This window comes from Gorilla gorilla, chromosome 1, assembly GCF_029281585.2.
Source record: "Gorilla gorilla gorilla isolate KB3781 chromosome 1, NHGRI_mGorGor1-v2.1_pri, whole genome shotgun sequence".
NCBI lineage: Eukaryota > Metazoa > Chordata > Mammalia > Primates > Hominidae > Gorilla > Gorilla gorilla.
The window spans coordinates 43,719,712-43,733,159 of NC_073224.2; the positions used below are offsets into that span (position 1 = coordinate 43,719,712).

The following is a 13,448-nucleotide window of genomic DNA, read 5'->3' on the forward strand; positions in this document are numbered from 1 at the left end:
CACTCGAAGCTCTGGTGGAGGTGTACAAGGAGATTAATGATGTTTTCATGCCAGCTAACATAACATCAATTCTGCAGTCCATGGGATCAAGGAGTAATTTTGTACTTTCAATCCTCCTTATTTACGTATATATTTCTGTGTGTATATAATATATATAAGCCACTCCCTCACCCCCAATTACCCAACAATGGTTTATTATTTATTATTTATTTAAGAAATACATTTCATAGGCTATAGATGACATACAAGTGATTCCTCTCAGAGATCTAAGCAAAATAAGTTGAAAACCTTCTGGAAAGGATTCACCATCCTAGATGCCATTGACAACATTTGGGGGAAGGTAAAACTATCAACTTTTTTTTTTCTTTGATACAGTGTCTCGTGCTGTCACCCAGGCTGGAGTGCAGTAGCGCAATCTCAAATCACTGCAACCTCCGCCTCCCAGGTTCAAGCAATTCTCCTGCCTCAGCCTCCCGAGTAGCTGGAATTATAGGCGTGTACCACTATGTCCGGCTAATTTTTCACCATGTTTGTCAGGCTGGTCTCGAACTCCTGACCTCAAGTGATCCACCCACCCTGCCCTCCCAAAGTGTTGGGACCATAGGCATGAGCCACCATGCCCAGCCAACATTAATAAGATTTTAGAAGTTGATTGTAACCCTCATGGATGACTTTGAGGGGTTCAAGACTTCAGTGGAGGAAGTAACTGCAGATGTGGTAGAAATAGCAAGAGAATGAAAACTGGAAGAGGAGCCTGAAGATGTGACTGAATTGCTGCAATCTCATGATAAAAGTTAAATGAACAAAGAGTTGCTTCTTATGGACGAGCAGAGAAAGCGGTTTCTTGAGAAGGAGTCTACTCCTGGTGAAGATGCTGTGAACACTGTTGAAATGACAACAAAGGATTCTGAATGTCACATACACTTAGTTGACAAAGCAGTCACAGGATTTGAGAGGACTGACTCCAATTCTGAAAGAAGTTCTACTGTAGGTAAAATGCTATCAAACACCATCACATGTTACAGAGAAATCTTTTGTGAAAGGAAGAGTCAATGGATACAGCAAATCTCATCGTTGTCTTATTTTAAGAAATTGCCACAACTACCCCAACTTTCAGCAACCACCACCCTGATCAGTTGGCAGCCATCAATATGGAGACAAGACGCACCATGAGCAAAAAGACTACCACATACTGAAGGCTCAGATGAAAATTAGCATTTTTAGCAATATAGTATTTCTTAATTAAGGTATGTACTTTTTTAAGACATAGTGCTACTGGACACGCAATAGACTACAGTACAGTATAAACACAACCTTTATATGTACTAGGAAACCAAAATATTCTGTGTGACTCACTTTATTGCGATGGTCTGAAACCAAATCTGCAATATCTCTGACGTATACCTATATATTTCTGTGCGTGTATAATATATATAAGCCACTCTCCCACTCCCAATCACCCAACAATGGTTATTAAAAGCTGTGGAGGGGAGGGAATTAAATCCAAACATTCTAACTAAGCTCATTACTCACTAAAAATAAAGCCTCTCTGTTTGATTTATAAGCTGTCTTTGGAATCTTCCCTATGTTGTTTTTATTATTTAGAAGAACTCCTAAATAGCAGAGTTTACAACTTTTTTAAAATGCATGTTAGTCATCAAAAGCTAGTTCATGGAACTAAAACTTATCCTTGACCAGTATGAAATTATCTAGAAAAGCTTAATGCTGATGATTCTTAACTATATCAAAAGTTCATTCACAGAGTAAAAAGAAAGAGAGAAGTCAAGATTCTCTGGATTAAATTCTCTCTAGCCAAACAGCACCAGGAACACACTTGTAGTTAAACAAGCTGAATTTATTACTTCTTACAACTAAGGAGAATACATACCATTGGGAACACTGGGGCATTTCACCAAGAGGGTATCAGAAAGGACTTACAGGGCTTTGGCTTGTGTTAGGGAAGGGTTCAAGGAAGTGGGGTTCTGCCCTGGATTGGACGCTGTCAGGAAGTGGAGGTAATTCTATGATTCTCTCAATTCTAATTCTATGATTCTATGATTTTTTAATGTATCTTACTATGAAGCAGGAAAAATAAAGCAAGGCTAAGGTTATGATTTATAAAGAAGCAGTGGTCATTCATTGTAACCAGAATGAGGATATTTGATCATTTTTGTGACTTGAACAATGTTTATGTTTTTGTCTGTGTTCAGATATGACTACAGGATGGTCTTGTTTTTGTCGTCATCCAAGGACATGGAGTGATCTTGTCTAATGTTCATGTTCTATGGAATTGTTTTTGTTCAATACGAGAACAACACAGCCTAAATGTGAATTCCAGGCCAACTCTAAGAAACACCAAGGTCAAACCAATATAGTGCCTGGCCAGTTCTTAGCTATTGGGAGCTGCCTGTCTCTCTCTCACAGGAAGTCATACTCTGATGACAGATAGAAGAAAACAAACAACAAACAATGATCTATTCATGAGAAAACAATCAGACAGATATAGCTTGTGAAACTGGCAAAACTACTGTTCTACGTTCTTGAAAAATGTCAGTGTTATGAAAAATCAAAAAGAAAAAAATAAGAACTATTCTAGATTAAAGAAACCAAGAGAGGCATGATTATGAATCAAAAAAAAAAGCTAAAAAGGACATTTCAAGGACAATTACAGAAATCTGAAGATGGACTGCCTATTTTATAATATTGCATCAATGTTAAATTTCATAGGTGCAATATGGTATTATGATCATAGCAGAAATATGGGGAGTAGGGATGAAATATCATGATGTCTGCATTTTATTCTCAAATGGTTCAGGAAAAACTGAGAAACACATACATAGAGACAGAAATGCAGAAAATGTGGCAAAATGTTAACAATCCATGAATTTGGAAAAAAACATATATATATGTGTTCACTATACTATTCTCTTGGTGGGGGGGAGCATAAATTTGAAATTTTGTCAATTTAAAAAAAATGGAGAAAAATACATGAGTTAAGTGCTATACTCATGAGATGAATAACCAGGAAGGGTAAACAGTTAACTCAGCTGAAAAGAAGCATGGCAAACTTCCTAGAAGAGATATCTTCTGAAAGGCTAACCAGAAACTTCACAGCGGAGCAACACAAAACTAAAGAAGAAGACACAAGAGAGTAAGGTATGTTAGAGGAATGGTAAACTCACTGAGTAACAGATAATAGCTAACACTAGCTGACATGCATCTAGCATGGAGCTAAATATTATACAGATATAATTGTTAGAACAGTAAGGTATTATCCTTACCTTACCAGTAAGAAAACTAGACTCAGATGTTAATTTGTATAAGATCACACTGGTAGTAAATAGTTAACAGAAGATATGGGTCTAAATCTATCTGACTGCAAAAAATAAGTACTTCTCACCATACCATTAGAACAATAACTACATCAGCTCGATCATATGCAAACTTACAAGAGGACTCCTTTGCTGCTGAAGTTTACTTACTAATGTAAGAGGACCTATAAAAAGGTAGATGATTGGCTGGGTGCAGTGGCTCACACCTGTAATCCCAGGACTTTGGGAGGCTGAGGCGGGAGGATCACCTGAGGTCAGGAGTTTGAAACCAGCCTGGCCAACATGGTGAAACCCCATCTCTACTAAACTACAAAAATTAGCCGGGCATGGTGACAGACACCTATAATCCTAGCTACTCAGGAGGCTGAGGCAGGAGAATCTCTTGAACCCGGGACGTGGAGGTTTCAGCGAGCCGAGATGGCACCACTGCACTCCAGCCTGGGTGACAGAGCGAGACTCCGCCTCATTAAAAAAAAAAAAAAAAAAAAGTAGATTATTAACCAACAATTCCTTCCATACAACCACAGCTGCTGCCTACAAGGTTCATTACAGTTATCAAACATTACAAATGAACGGTACCATTTATTAAAAGAGATAAATTGCTTACTTATTAAGATTAATATGAAACTTTCATTCTATAATATGGAAGGATGTGGAGAAAAGTTTAAGATAATCCATTAGCCACTGATAATAACAGCTAAGAACTTCAACCAATTTAAAAGCCACTCTCTTTCACCCAGTGACAAGTTTCTTTTTTAAGAAGCCAGCTATGTATCCTCCAACATTAAAGATAAATATGTTAAATTCCACAGCATAGAAAGTGCAATGCAACAAGTAAAAATATCCCTCCTACCACTCCCTCAGAGGCTACATACACTATACAAATGTGTATAGGTATGATTCATATATGTTTATTTACACATACACAGGATCTTACTAAACATCATTATACGCGTTTGTTTTGTTTAGCTTAAAAACATATCTTGGATATCGTTCCATACAAGTGTATTTCTTTTTTTTTTTTTGAGATGGAGTCTTGCTCTGTCACCCAGGCTGGAGTGCAGTGGTGCGATCTGGGCTCACTGCAAGCTCCGCCTCCCTGGTTCAAGCAATTCTCCTGCCACAGCCTCCTGAGTAGCTGGGACTACAGGTGCCCGCCACCACGCCCGGCTAATTTTTTGTATTTTTAGTAGAGACGGGGTTTCACCGTGTTAGCCAGGATGGTCTCGATCTCCTGACCTTGCGATCCGCCCGCCTTGGCCTCCCAAAGTGCTGGGATTACAGACATGAGCCACCGGGCCCGGCCCATACAAGTGTATTTCAAACAGCCCCAAAATCCTATTACTTGGCTAAATTATGGCACATCCATACAATCACAGATTGAGAAACATTCAATTTTCAGTTTTCTTCTACTGAATATAATGCTGCAATGAACACCATGTGTATATGTATATATGTGTGCAAGTGTGTTCTCTATGAGCCATCCACAGACTGCAGATGGTCTCTGCAGGGCCTTTCAGGCAATCAGCAAGGTCAAACCATTTTCATAATAATACTACAAAAGCAGTTGCATTTTTTTACTGCACTAACATTTGCACTGATGATCTAAAAGCAATGGTAATAAAACTGCTGACCTCTTAGCATGAAATCAAGGCAACAGCACCAAACTATACTTACTCGTAATCATTATATTCCTTACTGCCACTCACTCATATTTTTAAAAAAAAAAGAAATGTAATGCCAGTTTCACTTAGAATGTCCTTGATAAAGCAGTAAATATTATTAACTTTATTAAATCTCAACCCTTGAGAACATTAATTTTTTAAATTCTGTGAAATGAAACAAACTATAGCTATTCAGATTTGGATATTTGACAGACATTTTCTCAAACATAAACAACTGGGCCTAACAATTCAAGGAAAATAACCAACAGTATTGTTATCAGTGATAAAATTCAAGCTGTCAAACCACTGTAAGCTTGACAGCTTCCCAATACTTTAAAATTTTTTCCTTAGAAATCTGTGATGATATTAATGATTTTTAACACTGTATAATAAAATGGGTAAGCGTTTACAAAATCTGCATAATTCAGGAAACCAATATTTTTCAAATGACCAATACATGGTGTTACAAACTCATGCCCAGGTAAAAGATATATTCAAATCTAAGACAGACCAACGGATTGTAATGTAACAAAGTACAAAAGGTTCATTTATAGGGTTCTGATTCCACAATGCAACTAGCCTTTATGAAATTACCACACATCAAGTTTTGGTGTATCAAAGAACACCTTTAATTATCTGAAAAAGGTATTAAAACACTCCTCCCAGGCCAGGCGCGGTGGCTCACCCCTGTAATCCCAGCACTTTGGGAGGCTGAGGCAGGCAGATCACGAGGTCAGGAGATCGAGATCATCCTGGCTAACACGGTGAAACTCCGTCTCTACTAAAAATACAAAAAAAATTAGCTGGGCATGGGGGCTGGCACCTGTAGTCCCAGCTACTCGGGAGGCTGAGGCAGGAGAATGGCATGAATCCAGGAGGCAGAGCTTGCAGTAAGCCGAGATCACACCACTACACCCCAGCCTGGACAACAGGGCGAGACTCCGTCTCAAAAAAAAAAGCACTCCTCCCTTTTTCAACTGCATTATCTTTGTGACCCTGAATTTTACTCATGTACTTCAACCAAAACAACATATCTCAACAGGCTGAATACAGAAACAGCTATAAGAATCCAGCTATCTCCTCTTAAGCCAGACATTAGAGATTTGTAAAAACATAAACCAACACCACTCTTCTTGCTATTTCTTTTTTGCTTTGGAAGAATCATTTTTCATAAAAACGTCCTTTTATGTTAACATGTAGTGTATTTTTTATTTTTATTTAATACAATTTCTAAAATTTCTAGTATGGTAAATATTAATAGCTATAACCTACATAAACAACAGTCCTTTGAAGTCTTCAATAATTTTTAAGAATATAAAGAAGAATCTAAGACCAAAACATCTAATACTCATTGATATATATCTCCCATGTAGACATGAGAATAGATGTGTAGAAAAATTAATTAGAAACAGAATAGAAAAGGTTTATTTCAAATTGCCCTCCAAAGAAACTGTATGAATTTATACTCTTCCTGTTGTATATCTATTGCTCCATACTAGGTATAATCAAACATTTTAATTTTGGCTTTGGGATTGACTTTTGATGACATCATCACCTATAACTACTCTACCTTTTAAATCTTAACTCATACTTTTATTTTGCTCAACTTATTTATATGTCAGGCACAGTCCTACATGCTGAAGATACATTCATAACACCAAAGCAGTCTCTGGATCGTGCAGCTTAGGGTCTTGTCAAGGAATCAAAGAGAAAGAGAGAAAATTATAATTAAAGGGCAAGGGAGGGTTCTTACCTTTAGAACACAAGAAAAAATACTGGCTGTAGGTTTAGAAGCATGACTCTTAAAACTCCTCAGACTGATGACTTCTTAAAATTATCTTCATCTTCATATTTAGAGCGCCACAAGTCTTAAAAACTTGATGGTGAGGATACCACATCCTGAAACAGTTCTCTTTCTCAACTCTGGATCCTAATGCTCACTTCTTCAACCATAAGACTCTAAGTTTCTTAGAGGGGCTGTTTGCATCATGATATCCTCAGTGTCAATTTTTAGAAAGCTTCTTGAATTAAATATGTCCATAAAATTTCTAGATAATTGATAGCTGGACTGAAATTAGTCAAAGAAGATTATTAATAGCTACATGATCCAGAGACTGCTTCAGTCTTATGAATGTATCTTCAGCATGTAGGACCACGCCTGACATATAAATACTTGAAAAATAAGTTGAGCAAAATAAAAGTACAAGGTAATAGATTTTTGGCATGTAAACATGCTTGCCAGGCACTTTAACAGCAAAATGGGGCCGGGCGCAGTGGCTCACGCCTGTAATCCCAGCACTTTGGGAGGCTGAGGCAGGTGGATCACCTGAGGTCAGGAGTTCGAGACCAGCCTGGCCAACATGGTGAAACCCTGTCTCTGCTAAAAATACAAAAATTAGCCAGGTGTGGTGGCACATGCCTGTATTCCCAGCTACTCGGGAGGCTGAGACAGGAGAACCGCTTGAACCTGGGAGGCGGAGGTTGCAGTGAGCCAAGATTGCGCCACTGCACTCCAGCCTGGGTGACAAGGGCAAAACTCCATCTTAAAAAAAAAAAAAAACTGCAAAATGGTGGTCAAAAGAGGTAGTAGTTGCAATGGGAAAGGGCACACACATACATCTTTAAATGGGAAAGGTATCAAGAAAAAAAGTAAGGAACCATTGATATTGAATAGTAACTGTAAAGAGAAAACAACAGAAATGTGAAGCACCATGGAATATAAGATCAAAGGCCAAAAGCAGGCAGTCACATGCTAACAGCTACAACGGTAAGAGTTCATGAACTCCCTAATGCTTGGTAGGGGAACAGAATGGATTGAAGACCCATCATCAGAACTAATGGTTCTATTGCTATTGACCTGTTGCCCACATCCCTCAACTGCTTTCACATAATAAAAATGCTTTTCTTTTTATTATGTGCCAAGTTACCTCTATTACATATATCTCAAGATATTAAAAAATCATAAATTGTTACTATTAAATATTTGTTAAAATTAAAGAATAGTAGCAATAAGCTTTTGATGATCACTTCATTCTGGCACAAATGCCACTGAAGTTGCTATACTATGTGAGATTCTCTATATCTTGTCCCCAAATCTCAAGTAGGCATGAAATGTAAAACGTACTGAGGAAGCAAGTGTCAAGTTCAGTGAATACTGTAATCCTATAATCAGCCTGGAGAAACCCCTGTTCCATGTAGACTACTAGCCAATGGAAACAGGTCATTCAGAATCACTTCAGACCATTCAGAACTCTTCCTAAATCAGAGTATCAATATAGGGTTCAATCAAGAGACAGAAGCCACACAGTAATTTGAACAGGGAAAAGTTTAATATAAAAAAAATTAGCCATGAGGCCAGGCGCAGTGGCTCATGCCTGTAATACCAGCACAGCACTTTGGGAGGCTGAGGCGGACAGATCACTTTGTGCTCAGGAGTTCGAGACCAGCCTGAGCAACATGGCGAAACCCCATCTCTATTAAAAATACAAAAATTAGTTGGGCATGGTAGCCTGTAATCCCAGCTATTCGAGAGGCTGAAGCCGGAGAATCGCTTGAACCCGGAGGTGGAGGCTGCAGTGAGCCATGATCACACCACTGCACTCCAGCCTGGGCGACAGAGCAAGACTCCATCTCAAAAAAAAAAAAAAAAAATTATTAGCCAGGAGAGTGGAGTAACAATAAAGGTAAAAAGAGAACTCCGAAGAATATCCTAGTGAGGGAGAATACCCAAAGAAGGAACAACTTAGAAAGGGGAACTCTTCTCCAAGGCTGGGATTCGGATCTCTGTAGAGAAGGTGTGGTTGCAGCCATTGGATGGAAAAAAAGTTTGCTAGGTTCCCTGGGCCATCGTTGAACCACAGTTGCCAGAAAAACAGTAAAGACTCCTCCAGAATTCAAGCATGCCAAGGCTGACAGGTGAGCACACAGTCATGGTATGAGGAACCAACTCACCAGCAAGGTAATGCAAGTCCTGGGGTACCTAGCATCTGCAGTGGGAAGACCATAGGAAACAACTTTCTGGGGTTAAAGCAGGCCAAGGCTAGCAGACAGGCCTGTAGAAGGAGAGGGGGTTATTAGGAGCGCACTCTCCAGGAGGGCAACCAGGTCTAGAGTCCAAAATGTGTTGGCAGGGAGGGGGAACAAGGGACACAGGAAACAACTCTGCAGGGTGCTAGCAGGCCAAAGCTGAGGGGAAGATACACAGACAAATTCTGGGTACACAGAAGGAGTCAGAGAGTTAGAAACTCAGTCTCCAATAGGACTGCGGCACCTTGGTGTCCTTAGCTAGGTGATCACCAAACTGGCTGAGCCTGCAAGCTTATCAAGAGATTGTGTGGCCAAGGCAGAATAGCTCTGGTAGCAATGCAAAAAGAGCAAGAAAAAACAAAATCCATAGGATACTGGAAGAAGGAAGACAAGCCCCCTATACTCCTGCAATGGAGTGCCCTCCGCTGCTAAGCTTAACAGTGTATTCACCATAAAGAAAAAATACTGAAAGAATCCTACCCATTAACCAAGCAGGAAATGAAGAAAGAGATTTGAAGCTAAGAAGCAATAAAGGGATAACTGCCACAGCCTCTTAGAACCAAGAATTATCACTGTAAGAGCCCCAGGAACTCCAGGCTGATCTTGAAAGGCAATAATTTCCCCAATGTTGATAAGAAATATAGCTGGTATTAGCTATCAGAACATACTCTGTAAAGCCGCTGCATAAAAATCAATGTGATATAGACATAGGTATTTATATAAGAATAGACAAATAAATGCCACAAAAGAGAAAATCCTTAATTAGTGAAAACTCACATGAAGTCTATATATAACAAAGATAATAATTCAACTTTATTGAGAAAAAGGGGGATTATCTAACAAGTGATCTTATAAGTCCATTTCATCGGAAAAAAAAAAAAAAAGTAAAGTGAAACATCATCTGACATCCTGTTCAAATATAAATTCCTCAAGAATTATTTTTTAAACTTCTTTTTAAACTAGTACTATAATAATCATCTTGTAAAACATGTAGGCATTAGGAGACATTTCTAGTCAAGACCAGAAACCCAAAACCAGGAGGTGGGAGGAGAGTACAAAGAGAACTAAATATATAATTGAACATATAAAATTTTGTTTCACTAAAAGTATTATAAACAATTCTAAAATATATGTATATCTATATAATACACATGCACATATACATATATATATGCAGGTTTGCAAATGATTAGAGGTATGTATAAATGTGTGCATTATACCTATGCATATAGATAAATGTATTACATTTCCTATCTCTAGCTGTTGAAAAAAGCTTAGAAGCAAGTTGCAAGAAGCATACCTACTGTCCAGATAGTGATCTCTGTAGCAGCCAGGGTCTGAACAGAAAATGAAATCCATACAGCAATTTAAATAGGGAGTCTTATAAAGAATTATTAACTATTTACACAGAATTAACTACTAAGAAGAAATAAAAGACAACTCTTAGGAATGCCTAGGTTAAGGAGGAAAACCAAAGGAAATACCTGAAAGAGGTGCCTCCTCACCAAGGCTGGAATTCAGATCTCATTGGAGGCAATGTGGCTGTAACCCACTGGTTGTCCTTGACATAGCTGTTCTAATATGATAGTAGGAGGGTCAAACTTCATGGGCAAGGAACTACAGGCCGAGACTGGCAAGCAGGAAACTCTGTTGTGGTGCCAGCAGATCCAAGCTGGAAGGCAAGGAGCCGCAGGCAGTAACTGACAACAAAATTTCCTAGGGGATGAGTACCACTAGGCATCCCACACATGCCACTGGCAGCACAGAGCAAATGGGAACGGAAGCACACCAAAACCCTACTTCCTACAGTGTCCTTCCAACACCTTCTACTGACTAAGCTCATCCATACCAGCTGGAAAAGGAGATCTGACAAAGCAATGAAGGATGGATGTGCAGCTAAAATACAATAAACTGAGAAGCAGCATAGTCTTTAACACCATTATCCACAAAAAGCAACTAGGGTTCCTTGAAGAAATGGTAGATTTCAGGGCAGGAGCAGAATAAATTCAAGATGAGCACTGAACATCTTGTTATGCCTAAAAATAACAAGTGCTGAAATAAAAAAAAAAAAAAGAAAATAGGATGAGAGGAAGTTACAAGGACACAGAATCCAGCTTAAAAGGGCTCCTACTGATCAAAGCTGGGACAATTTGTGAATCAAAATAATTAAATGTATTAATGAATTCTAAACTACTAGAAAAAAAAGATATGTGAGTCCAGATCAATTAGGGATAGATGGACAGATTCATGGATACAATATATAGATATACAGACACAGATACACAGCTGTATAGATACACAGAGAAACGTACATGCATAAACAAGGGACACAGATAAAGGGAGAAGGAAGGGTAACAGCAAAGGTGGAGAAGTACAGGAATTGGAAAATCATTATTTTGTAACTATTATATAAACATTGAGTCAGGCAAGAATCATCAATGGATGCTAAATCCAGGGGATAATTTTGTTTTCATGATCTTACAAATATCTACCCAAAGGTTACTTATTAGCTTCAAGCAAGAAAAAAAAATGAATATACATTGTGTAGTAGTCTGAAAAATGGTTCCCCAAAGCTAATCCCTAGAACCTGTAAATGTTACCTTATTTAGAAAAAGAGCCTTTGCAGATATGATGAAGGATCTCGAGATGGGGATATTATCCTGGATTATCTGGATGGGCACTAAATGCTTCACAAGTGTCCTTACAAGAGAGTCAAGGGAAATTTCACAAAGAGGGAAATATGAAGATGGAACAGAGGGAGGTTTGAAGTTGAGGACCCTGAAGACTAAAGTAATGCTGCCACAAGCCAAGGAACATAGGCAGCTATGAAAAGCTGAAAGAGGCAAGGAATAGTGTCTCTCCTCTGAAAAGAGACCATCCCTGCCAACACCTTGATTTCAGCCCAGTGATACCAATTTCAGACTTCTGGCCTTCATAACTGTGAGAAAATAAATTTCCATTGTTTTACGCCACCAAGTGTATGGTAATCTGTTATGGCAGCCCCAGGAAACTAACACAGTGGAAAAGCTTGACAATACCTTGACCAGGTGACACAAATTCATATCACTAATGAGGGGCAGACAGACATCACGTGCCTTCAGATGAGATACTCTGAGGACACCTATGCAGTATCCAGCCAGGAAGAATTCATAACCTAGAACTAAACATGAGAAAACATCAGAGAACCTAAAATGAGAATAGTTCTCTTTAAAAAGGGGGAAAGGGATATGGATAGAGAGGCAGAAGGTATTCTTCAAAAATGCCAATATAATGAAAACAAAAAACGGCTATATTAACATTCCAGTGACTAAGTAAAATACCAATCCTAGAATGGATCCTATCCCAGAGAGAAGAAAAATGACATTAAAAGGTCAACTAACAAAAGTGGAATACAGATGGTAGATTATATCAAAGTATTGTATCAATATTAAATTTACTCAAATTGATAACTGAACTCCATTGATGTAATAGAATATCCCTATTCTTAGTGAAGAACCGAAGTGCTTAGGAGTAAAGGGACATGAAATTTGGAATATAATTTGGAATAGCTCGCTAAAAAATTATGGCCAGGTGTGGTGGCTCACACCTGTAATCCCAGCACTTAGGGAGGCTAAAATGGGAGGATCACTTCAGTCTGGGAAGTCGAGGCTTCAGTGAGCCATAACTGTGACACTGCACTCCAGCCTGGACAACAAAGTGAGACCCTGTCTCAAAAAAGTTAGAAAAGAAAGAAAGAAAAGTTAAGAAATTAAAACTTAAAATAATGTAAAATTATGTGCATATATTTTATATGTGTGTGCTGGGGGAGAAAGGGGAAGAGGGAGAGAGAGAGGAGATAGAGGAAGAGAGGGAAAAGGAGAGAGGGAAGGAGAAAGAGTGAGAGAGACACCAGCAAATGATAAAGTAAATGGGATAAAAGCTTAACAATAAGTGAATCTGGTTGGAAAGTATAGAGGTGTTCTTGTACTATTCTTCTTCTTGCAACTTACTGTAAGTTTGAAACATCCCTCATCTCCACAGGCTGCCTGAGTGTTCTCACCATACAGCAACCAGTTTCCCCAAAACATGTAACGACACATGGAGGGGAGGTGGGAGCATGAGCACACAAGATGGAAGCTACAGTCTTTTTTATAACCTAATCCTGGAAGTGATATACCATCCCTTCTGCATATGCTACCAGTCATACAGACTAATCCTGGTTCAGTGTGGGAAGGCACTTCACAAGAACATAAATACCAGGAGACAGGGACCACTGGGGGCCATCTTGGAAGCTGGCCAACACAGACCTCTCTTTGGCCCCAAAGATTCACACCCCTCCCACATACAAGATCTCCTCACCCTCCTCCCAAGGTCCCCAAAAGTCTCATCCCATTATGGCAGCAATTCAAAGTCTAGAATCTCATCATCTAAGTCACATCCACGTGTG

At 38.9% G+C, this 13,448-nt stretch overlaps 1 protein-coding gene across 14 annotated transcripts in view; it reads right to left on the reverse strand.

Moving 5' to 3' along the window:
• Positions 1-13,448, reverse strand: part of RPS6KC1 (ribosomal protein S6 kinase C1) — a 221,514-nt gene that overhangs the window by 175,089 nt on the left and 32,977 nt on the right. Inside the window, exon 1 of one of the 14 annotated variants that reach the window (XM_063708656.1) lies at positions 12,061-12,080. The exons of the other annotated variants lie outside the window; for them this stretch is intronic. The gene's annotated coding sequence lies outside the window, so the exon portion shown is untranslated. Of the gene's footprint in view, positions 1-12,060; positions 12,081-13,448 lie in introns of those variants that run through there. 14 annotated transcript variants of the gene reach the window in all.